The sequence below is a fragment of the Neophocaena asiaeorientalis genome, unplaced genomic scaffold (genome assembly GCF_003031525.2).
Source record: "Neophocaena asiaeorientalis asiaeorientalis breed wild unplaced genomic scaffold, Neophocaena_asiaeorientalis_V1.1 scaffold196, whole genome shotgun sequence".
Lineage (NCBI taxonomy): Eukaryota > Metazoa > Chordata > Mammalia > Artiodactyla > Phocoenidae > Neophocaena > Neophocaena asiaeorientalis.
In genome coordinates, this window is record NW_020173929.1 from 5,312,096 (window position 1) to 5,324,293 (window position 12,198).

General features: G+C 38.9%; 1 pseudogene; it reads left to right on the forward strand.

Annotated features, from left to right (window-relative positions):
* Nucleotides 1-879: 879 nt before the first annotated feature.
* The window catches only part of LOC112404564 (suppressor of SWI4 1 homolog pseudogene), a 39,438-nt pseudogene continuing 28,119 nt past the window's right edge, over nt 880-12,198 (forward strand).

The window sequence follows — 12,198 nt, forward strand, 5'->3', positions numbered from 1 at the left end:
GGGGGGCCACCCGCAAACTGCAGAATAATTATATTGCAGAGGTTCTCACACAGGAATGAGAGTTCTGAGCCCTTCATTGGGCTCCCTGGCTTGGTGGTCCTGCACCAGGAAGACAAGCACCCAGAGTATTTGGCTTTCAAGGCCAGTGGGGCTTAATTTCTGGGGGAAATAGAGACTGCACTCTTAAAGGGCACACAAAAAATCTCCCACTCTCCAGGACCCAGGACAAAAGAAATAACTTGATAGGAGACTGGGCCAAACCTACATCTTGGAGAGTCTCCTAGAGAGGTGTGTGTGTGGGGGGCGCTGTGGCTCACTCTGGGAACACAGACACTGGCAGCAGCCATTATGGGGAGCTTATTCAACCACATGGACAATGGTGCTGGAGGCTGCCATTGTGGAATTCTCCTTCTAGCTCATCAGTGCCTAGACCTGGTCCTACCCAACAACCTGTAGGCACCAGTCTGGGGACGCTTCAAGCCAAGCAACTAACTGGGCAGGGATGTAGCCCCACCATCAGCAGACAGGCTGCTAAGACCTCCTGAGCCCACAGCTTCGTCTAGACACAGCCCTGCCCACCAGAGGGCCAGGACCCAGCTCCATCCACCAGTGGAGAGGAACTGGCTCTGCCCTCCACAAAACCTCCTCTAGCCTCTGGACCAGCTTCACCCACAAGGGGGCAGATGACAGATGCAAAAAAACCACACTCCCACAGCTTGAGGACCCAGCCTGTGCACAGCAGGCCAGACACTGCCCTGGGACCAACTGGCTCACAGCCTTGCCCAGTTGCAGGCCAACACAAGCTTCAGGACACCCTGGACCTCTGTACCACCTGTGTCAAGAACCTCCCGCCACCCCCAGCAATCTGACAGCTCTGGGATGCCCGGGTCCTGCAGCCAGACTCCAGGTGCCAGCTCTGCCTGCAGTAGTCTGGCACCAACCACCCCAGGACCTGGATTCACCCAACAGTGGGCGGGCAACGGCCCCAGAGTCTTCTGGACCCAACTCTGCCCAAACAATGAGCCAGCACTAGTCCCAGAGCCTCCAGGGGTTCTGCAGTAATTTGCCCCCTGGCTAGGCCTTACCAACCAACAGCCAGCAGCCTCTGCACAAGGCAGGGTCTGGCAACCAACCGGACCAGGGTCCAACCAAGTCTACCAGACTGTACACGTAGTCAGCCTACCACAACAGAAGGATGCACTCAGCCCTCACAGAGGTAACACCTAGAGCATATAGTTTGGATTAGGAGAGGGCAGTACACTGCTGGGACACATAAGATATCTCTTACAAAAAGCACTTCTTCAAGTGGAGAAACATAACTAACCTATCACATATATAAAAATAAAAATAGCAACTTAGGCAAAATGAGGTGAAAGAGGAACATGTTTCAGATGAGGAATGAAATAAAACCCCAGAAGAACAACTAAGTGAAATGGAGACAGACAATCTACCCAAGAAAAGAGCTTGGGGTAATGATCATAAAGATGATCAAAGAACTCGTGACCACCTGGCCGGGGGGGGGGGCGGAGAAGCAAGAGGGAGGAGATATGGGGATGTATGTATATGTATAGCTGATTCACTTTGTTATAAAGCAGAAAATAACACACCACTGTAAAGCAATTATACTCCAATAAAGATGTTAAAAATTTTTTTTGTTTAAATGAAAGAAAGGATAACTAAACAGATAGCAGAATCACACCGTCAAGCCTAATACTGGTCCACTTCGGCAGTATTAACCCTGGGAAATGCATCACTGCTTTGAAAAAATAGAGAAGACATATTTATTAAAGTCTAAAAATAAACTCTTAAGAAGTGACCACTTTAAAAAGTTAAAAAAAAAACAGAACTCAGAAGAATAGATGCACAGATCGATAAGTCAGAATTTTTTAACAGAGAGTTAGAAAATATAAAGAACAGCCAAACAGAGATGAAGAATACAATAACTGAAATAAAAAACATACTAGAAGGAATCAACAGTGTACGAAAAGATACAGAGAAATGGATCAGTGAGCTGGAAGACAGAGTAGTGTAAATCACTGACACTGAAAATAAAAGAAAAAAGAATAAAAAGAAATGAGGACAATTTAAGAGACGTCTTAAATTGATCAAGTGCACTAATATTTGCATTACATGGTCTCAGAAGGAGAATAGAGAGAAAGGGACTGAGAACGTATTAGAAGAGATAATAGCTGAAAACTTCCCTAACATGGGAAAGGAAACTTTCACCCAAGTCCAAGAAGCACAGAGTCCCATACAGGATTAACCCAAGGAGGAGTACAACAAGATACACTGAAATTAAAATGATGAAAATTAAAGATAAAGAGAGAGTATTAAATGCAGCAAGTGAAAAGCAACAAGTAACATACAAGGGAACTCCCATAAGGCTATTAGCTGATTTTTCAACAGAAACTCTGCAGGCCAGAAGGGAGTAGCATGATATGTTTAAAGTCATAACAGGGAAAAACCTACAACCAAGAATACTCTACCCATCAATGCTTTCATTCAGATTTTATAGAGAAATCAAAAGCTTTACAGATAAGCAAAAGATAAAAGAGCTCAGCACCACAAACTAGTTTAATAGCAAGTGTTAAAGGAACTTCTCTAAGTGAAAAAGAAAAGGCCACAACTAGAAATAAGAAAATTATGAAATGAAAAAGCTCACCAGTAAAAGCAAACATATAGTAAACATAGGAAAACATCCACACACAAAGCTAGTAGGAGGGTTAAAGTAAAAGTAGTGAAATCATCTATATCCACAATCAGCAGCTAAGGGATACAAAAAGCAATTCAATGTAAAATATGAGAGCAAAAGCAGTAATCATGAGGAGAGGAGAGTATGAATGGAGGGTTTTTAAAATGCATTTGGAATTAAGGGATCAGCAACTTAAAACTACCACATTTATATACAGAGTGCTATGTAAAATCTCATGGTAATGACAAACCAAAAATCTATGATATACCCACAAAAAAGAAAAAGGAATCCAAACATAAAACTAAATAATAAAATAAGAATGGAAAAGACCTACAAAAACAACCCCAAAACAATTAACAAAATGGCAACAGGAACATATATACCTATAATTACCTTAAACGGAGATGAACTAAGTGCTACAATCAAAAGACAGAGTGGCTGAATAGATACAAAAACAAGACCCATATATATGCTGTCTACAAGAGATTCACTTCAGATCTAAAGACACAAAAAGACTGGAAGTGAGAGAAAGGAAAAAGGTATTCTACACAAATGGAAATCAAAAGAAAGCTGGAGTAGCAATACTTATATCACACAAAATAGACTTAAAAATAAATACTGTTATAAGAGACAAAGAAGGACCCTATTAAATGATAAAGGGATCATTCGAAGAAGGTATAATAATTGTAAATATGCACCTAACACAGAAGCACCTCAATATATAAGGCAAATACTAACAGCCATAAAAGGAGAAACTGACAGTAACAGAATAACAGTTGCAGACCCTTAACACCCCATTTACATCAATGGACAGATAATTCAGACAGAAAATCAATTAGGAAACACAGGTCTTACATGACACATTAAATCAAAATGACTTAATTGACATATATAGAGCATTCTATCTGAAAACAGCAGAATACACATTCTTTTCAAGTGTACCTGGAACATTCTCCAGGATAGACCACATGCTAGGCCACAAAGGAAGCCTCAGTAAATTTAAGAAAATTGAAATCATATCAAGCACCTTTTCCAAACACAATGCTATAAGACTAGAAATCAACTACATGAAAAAACTGAAAAAAACACAAACACATGGACGCTAAAAATATTCTACTAAACAAACAAGGGGTCCCTAAGAAATCAAATAGAAAATACCAAGAGACAAATGAAAACAAAAACATGACAATACAAAATCTATGGGATGCAGCAAAAGAAGTTCTAAGAGGGGAGTTTATAGAGATGCACGCTAACCTCAGGAAACAAGAAAAATCTCAAACAACCTAACCTTACACCTAAAGGAACTAGAGAAAGAAGAAACAAAACACATAGAAGGAAAGAGATCATAAATATCATAGCAGAAATAGAGACTAAAAAAATAGAAAAAAATCAATGAAAGTGAAAAGATAAACAAAACTTATAAACCTTTAGCCAGACTAATCAAGAAAATATGGAAGAGAGTTCATATCTATAAAATCAGAAATGAAAAAGGAGAAATTACAACCCACACCAAAGAAACACAAAAGATCATAACAGACTACTATGAACCACTATACACCAATAAAATGGACAACCTAGAAACAATGGACAAATTCTTAGTAATGTACAATCTCCCAAGACAAAATTAGGAAGAAATAGATAATATGAACAGATCAATTACCAGTAATGAAATTGAAACAATAATTAAATAACTTCCAACAAACAAAGGTCCAGGAGCAGATGGCTTCACAGGTGAATTCTACCAAACATTTAGACAAGAATAAAAAATATATCCTTCTCAAACTATCTGAAAAAACTGCTGAGGAAGGAACACTTCTGAACTCTTTCTATGAGGCCAGCATCACCCTGATACCAAAACCAGTCAAGGTTATCACAAAAGAAGAAAATTATAGGCCAGTATCACTGATGAACATAGATGCAAAAATCCTCAACAAAAGATTAGCAAACAAATCCAGCAATACATTTAAAATGATCATACACCACAATCAAGTGGGATTTACCAACCAGGAGTGTAAGGATTTTTCAATATCTGCTAAGCAATCAATGTGATAGACCACCTTAACAAACTGAAGAGTAAAAACCATCTGATGCATTTGTCAATGGACACTTAGGCTGCTTCCATGTCCTGACTATTGCAAATAGTGCTGCAATGAACATTGTGGTACATGTCTCTTTTTGAATTATGGTTTTCTCAGGGTATATGCCCAGGAGTGGGATTGCTGGATCATATGGTAGCTCTATTTTTAATTTTTAAAGGAATCTCCATACTGTTCTCCATAGTGGCTGTATCAATTTATATGCAAAGAAATATGACTCAGCCATAAAAAGAAACAAAATCGAGTTATCTGTAGTGAGGTGGATGGACCTAGAGTCTGTCACACAGAGTGAAGTAAGTCAGAAAGAGAAAAACAAATACCGTATGCTAACACATATATATGGAATCTAAAAAAAAAAAAATTGTTCTGATGAACCTAGGGTCAGGACAGGAATAAAGATGCAGACATAGAGAATGGACTTGAGGATATGCGGAGGGGGAAGGGTAAGCTGGGACGAAGTGAGAGAGTAGCATTGACATATATACAATACCAAATGTAAAATAGCTAGTGGGAAGCAGCTGCATAGCACAGGGAGATCAACTCAGTGCTTTGTGACTACCTAGAGGGGTGGGATAGGGAAGGTGGGAGGGAGGTGCAAGAGGGAGGGGATATGGGGATATATGTATGCATATAGCTGATTCACTTTTTTATACAGCAGAAACTAACACAATATTGTAAAGCAGTTATACTCCAATGAAGATGTAGAGGGGTGGGTTAGGGAGGGTGGGAGGGAGACACAAGAGGGAGGAGATATGGGGATATATGTGTATGTATAGCTGATTCACTTTGTTATAAAGCAGAAACTAACACACCATTGTAAGGCAATTATACTCCAATAAAGATGTTAAAAAAAACCATATGATTATCTCAGTAGATGCAGAAAAAGCTTTTGATAAAATTCAGCATCCATTCATGATAAAAACTCTCCAGGAGTGAGCACAGAGGGAACACACCTTAACACAATAAAGGCCATATGTGACAAACCCACAGCTTACAGCCTATTCAATGGTCAGAAGCTGAAAGCATTTCCTCTAAGATCAGGAAAAATACAAGGATGCCCACTCTCACCACTTTTGTTTGACAGTATTTGAAGCCCTAGCCAAAGCCTTCAGAGAAGAAAAAGAATTAAAAGGAATCCAAATTGGGAAGGAAGAAGTAAAACTGTCACTGTCCGCAGATGACATGATGCTATACATAGAAAATCCTAAGGACGCCACCAGAAAACTACTGGAGCTCAATGAATTTGGCATAGTTGTAGGATATAAAATTAATATACAGAAATCTTTTGCATTTCTCAACACTAAATATGAAGTATCACGAAGAGAAATTAAGGAAACAATCCCATTTACCATCGCATCAAAAAGAGTGAAGACCTAGGAATAAACCTAACTAAGGAGGAAAAATATCTGTACTCAGAAAATAATAAGACACTGATGAAAGAAACTGAAGATGACACAGGTAGAAAGATATACCATATTCTTCGATCAGAGGAATTAATATTGTTAAAATGACCATACTACCCAAGGCAAACTACAAATTCAATGCAATCCCTATCAAAATACCAATAGCATTTTTCACAGAACTGGAACAAATAATTTGAAAATTTGTATGGAAATGCAAATGACCACGAATAGCCAAAACACTCTTAAGAAAGAAGAACAGAGATGAAGGAATCAGACTCCCTGACTTCAGACTATACTAAAGAGCTACAGTAATAAAAACAGTATGGTACTGGGCCCAAAGCAGACACATAGATAAACTGAGCAGAATAGGGAGCCCAGAAATAAACACACACTTATGGTCAATCAATCTATAGTGAAAGAGGTAAGAATATACAATGGAGAAAAGACAGTCTCTTCAGTAAGTGATGATGGGAAAACTGGACAGCTACATGTAAAAGAATGAAAGGAAAACAGTCTCCAACACCGTATACAAAAATAAACTCAAAATGGATTAAAGACCTAAAAGTAAGACTGGAAACCATAAAACTCCTAGAGGAAACCATAGACAGAACACTCTGACATAAATTGTAGCAATCTCTCATTGGATCTGTCTCTTAAAGCAAAGGAAATAAAAGCTAAAATAAACAAATGGGACGTAATTAAACTTAAAATCTTTTGCACAGCAAAGGCAACCACTGACTAAATGAAAAGGCAACCTACTGAATAGGAGAAAATACTTGCAAATGACATAAATGATAAGGGGTTAATATCCAAAGTATATAAACAGCTCACACAACTCAACATCAAAAAAACAAACAACCCAATTGAAAATGGGCAGACACTTGAATAGACATTTTTTCAAAGATGACATGCAGCTGGCCAACATGCACATGAAAAGATGCTCAAAATCGATATCATCAGGGAAATGGAAATCAAGACCACAATGAAATATCACCTCACACCTGTCAGAATGTCTGTCATCAAAATGAACACAAATAACAAATGTTGGCAAGGATGTGGAGAAAAAGGAAGTCTCATACACTGTGGGTGGGAAGGTAAATCGGTGCAGCCACTGTGGAAAACAGTATGGCAGTTTCTCAAAAAACTAAAAATAGAAATATCATATGACTCAGCAATTTCACTCCTGGATATACACCTGAAAAATCCCCACTAATTAAAAAAGATACAGGCACCCCAATATTCATAGAAGCATTATTTACAATTGCCAAGACGTGGAAGCCCCCTACGTGTCTATCAACAGATGAATGGACAAAGAAGATGTGGTATATATGGACAATGGTATACTACACAGCCATAAGAAAGAATGAAATTTTGCCATTTGCAACAACATGGATGGACTTGGAGGGTATTGTGCTAAGTGAAATAAGTCAGACAAAGACAAATACTGTATGATATCACTTACATGTAGAATCTAAATAATACAACAAACTAGTGAATATAACAAAAAAAGAAGCAGACTCACAGAGATAGAGAACAAACTAGTGGTTACCAGTGAGGGGGCAATATAGGGGTGGGGGAGTGGGAGGTACAAACTATTATGCATAAAATAAGCTACAAAGCTATACTGCACAACACAGGAAATATAGCCAATGTTTCATAATCACTATAATTGTAAATATAACCTTTAAAAATTGTAAATGTACTTTGTAAATGTGTTTTCCTTTTTTTATTAAAGTATAGTTGATGTACAATACAGTGATATTGTACATCAACTATACTTTAATAAAAAAAGAAAAACAATGCAGAAAGTACATTTCAATTTCCTCATCTCATTTCCTCATCTCCCTTTCACAGATGAGGAAACTGAAACACAGAGATCACCAATCCAAAATCACAATATGAGTTCTATACACTTAGCTACTACACTAATGTAGAGCTGAAGAGAATTATAGGGTTTCTTAAATCTACCCCACGTTTTTCTCAAGGTCCTTCGATGCGTTAGAGGCAGTGTGGGCAATGGTTGACAGTAGAAGGTGACTGCATGTGGTTTTGGGGTAAGACCAAGGAGGCTCCTCTAGTATCTACTTGTAGTGTGATTGTGGGCAAGTCACTTAGTATTTTTGTGACTCAGTATTTAAATAACCAACATTATCAGGATACTAATATTTGCTCTATGAGTATTTTCTGTGGAATAAATGGCAATGTGTGAATTTCCTAGTAGGTACTCAGTAAATATTCATTGACTTCTGATTCTGACTGGCAGGATTAGAAAAAAATCGTTCATTATGTACATAGTTCTACACTAGGTGAAGTAGATAATATAAAAATAAAAGATGATGAACACACTTATAAAATATAATATCAAACACAGTTCCTGCTTTAAGCTCATCATTTTGCACTGATAAGCATATGGGTAGACTCCTGGTACCTCTAATACTTCATGTGAAACTATGTCCCCAAAATGGACAACTGGATCAGTGCCAGGCTACTGACACAACTGGAGACAATCAGATTCTCTACCCTAGAATTTGGAGTCAGATTAAAGGTATGGATTTTGAGACTATATTAATTATAAAATTTGGGCTAGCCACATACACAGAAAAGCTTACAAATCAGATCGACCGATAAAAGCAAAATGAGGTAGAAGAGATCAAGATGGTGGAGTAGAAGGACAAGGAGCTCATCTCCCTGACAAACACATCAAAAATATATCTACATGTGGAACAATTCTCACTGAAAACCAACTGAAAACTGTTAGAAGGTTTCTTATACAACCAAAGCTGTAAGAAAGATCTCCATGTAACTGGGTAAGAACAACAACAATAAAAAAAAGTCACTGGGACAGGACTAGTGCCCCTGGGAGGAAGCTGAGAAAGAGGAAATGTTCCCACCTGTGCCCTGGGAACTCCCTTTGCCAGTTGGGAGACCTGTGGTGCAGATAAGTAGCTGAAGAGGCCTGGTCTCCCTTGTGTGAATGTGATGGTTTGGTGGCAATCAGAATGGAGGGATACCAGTGCTGATGGCTGCCAGGCTGCTGCATTTCACAGCCCAAAACATGCTGGGAGGGGCTGCTGGTACATGTAGAGGCTAGACACTGAAACTTGGACTTCAGCGGACAGATCCTGGAAAAGGACTCAGTCTAGCTGTGCAGGGATAGCACGAAGGGCTTAGAGTGCGGTCCAGGCCACCACTGTTAGCATATGCAGGGAAAGGCATAGGTCTTCCACAGGATCCCCAGTATCAGTGCAGGCAGGGTGGGGTGTGGGTCCACAGTAGGAGCCACGTTGACAGCTGCACATGACAGTGTGTGGCTCTGCTGGTGGGTGACTCTGTGAGCAAGCACGTGGCAGAGGGCAGGGCTGACATCACTGAAGCCCATTATCAATGCTCTCAGAGTGGGGGCGGGTCCAGCAGCAGTGGACCCACCGGTGCACACACCGGTGCCAGGTGGCATTACACAATGGCACATTCCCAGCAGACTGCCTCTGGGGAGGAGTACACAGTGGGTTTATCTCCCAGTGGGAGTGCTCCAGTCCCACACACTTCACACCAGAGCCTAAAGCCAGACATGGGGTGGACAGGCCCTGGGAGAGTCCTACCACAGAGGCAGCCCAAGTTTTAGATGGCGGCACAACCTCCTCAATTCCAGAATCAATAACATCACCACCCACAGTGCCAAGCTAACACTAGGTCTGGGAGGAACACAACAAAGAACGGGATGCAAACTTGGGCTACTTCTGAACAAAATGGAGGATGCCTGCATGGATGGCACATAGGTTCACTGTGACCGCATGGGCCTCGCTTGCTTCAGCACTCACTTCCTTGGGGATAGAGAACACACTTAAGGGCAACAGAGCCTTACTGAACTGGAACCTCAGAGTTTTTACTTCAAGAACTGAGGAGCAGACCCTGCCCCTGACAGAGCTGGGACAGCCACAGAACAAAGAGGAGACCCCACCCAACATCCAGTGCAGGCTCTGGTCACCACAACATAAACCACACCTCCTCATCAAGGGGATAATGGCCAGTACACTCTGAGGAAAGACATGGCAGGCATCCATACCAAAATCAGCCCTCTCACCAAAAATACTGGGCTCTCACAGTGACGTTCCCACATAAAAACAGCCCTTCAAGACCACAGTAGATAACTGATTCACCTAAGTTCAAAGAGACAGAGAAATTTAAAATGAAAAAGTAGAGGAACTACTCCCAATTAAAAGAAAAAGGGAAATCCCCTGAAAAAACAAACAATGAAATAGAACTCTTCAGTCTACTAGATGCCAAGTTCAAAAAAGAGGTAATAACAATGTTAAAAGCATTATGAAAGTTTATGGATATATCATTTTAACAAAGATCTAGAAACTGTAAAGAGGAACCAATCAAAATTAGATAACTCAATTGCTGAGATAAAAACTGAGCTAAAAGCAGTGAATAGCAGATAAAACAATGCAGAAGAACGAATAAGTAATCTGCAAGATAGAATAATGGAAGTCACTCAATCAAAACAGCAGACAGAAAGACAAAAGAAAAAAATGAAAGCAACATATGAGATGTACAGGATAATATAAATTAGCCTATGCATAATAGAAGTTCCAGAAGGAGAAGAAAGAAAAAAGGGAATCGAAAATGTATTCAAGGAAATTATGGCTGAAAACTTCCCAAACCTAAAGAAGGAAACATATATCCAGGTACAGGAAGCACAGAGGGTCTCAAACAAGATGAACCCAAACAGACTCACACCAAGACATATAATAATTAAAATGACAAAAGGTAAAGATAAAGAGAGGATTCTAAAGGTGAGAAGATAAAACAAAGTCAGTTACAAGGGAACCCCCATAAGGCTATCAGCTGATTTTTCTACAGAAACTTTGCAGGCCAGAAGGGAGTGGCATGATATATTTAAAATCCTGAAAGGGAAAATCCTACAACCTAGAATACTCTATCCAGCAAGATTATAATTTAGGAGAAAATAATACTTTCTCAGACAAGCAAAAACTAAAAGAATACAGTGATACTAAAGCTAACCTAAAAGAAATATTGAAAGATCTTCTCTAAATAGAAAGAAGAATCTATAGGAAAGGGGAAAACACAATAGGAGAGGCAAATATATAAAAGTATTGAAGATCACTTAAATAAGCTAGTATATAGATTAAAAACAAATTTTTTGTACAAGCAATTATAACTACAATTAACAACAAAAGGATAAACATAAAGATGCAAAATAGGACATCAAAACCACAAAATGTGGGGGAGCAAAGTAAAAAATGTAGATCGTTTAGAGTGTGTTTGAACTTATACAACTATTCGTCTAAAGCAAATAGGTATAGTTATGGGTAAACATACTTGAAAACCAGGGTAACCACAAGTCAAAAACACAATAGATTCACGAAAACCAAAAATAAAGGAACTCAAGCATGATACAGAAGAAAACTATCAAACTACAAAAGGAAAAACAAAAAGAAGTAGGAACAAAGAAGAACTAGAAAATCAACTGGAAAACAAGGCTTAAAATGGCAATAAATACATACTTATTAATAATTACTTTAAAAGTTAATGGACTAAATGTTCTGATCAAAAGAAACAGAGTGACAGGTTGGATAAAAAAGCAAGAACCTATAATATGCTGCCTACAAGAGACTCGCTGTAGTGCAAAAGACACACACAGATTGAAAGTGAGGGAAGGGAAAAAGATATTTCAGGCAAATGGAAATGACAAGAGAGCAGGGGTAGCAATACTCATATCAGACAAAAGAGGTGCTAAAACAAAGTTCATAAAGAAAGATAAAGAAGGAAACCATATAATAAAGGGATCAATACAAGAAGAGGACATTATACTCATTAACATATATGCACCCAATATAGGAGCACCTAAATATATAAAAACAAACAAACATACATAAAGGAAAAAATTAACAGTAATATATTAATAGTAGGAAACTTTAACACCCCACTAACATCAGTGGACAGATCTTCCAGACAGAAAATTAATAAGTCAACAGATCCTAAA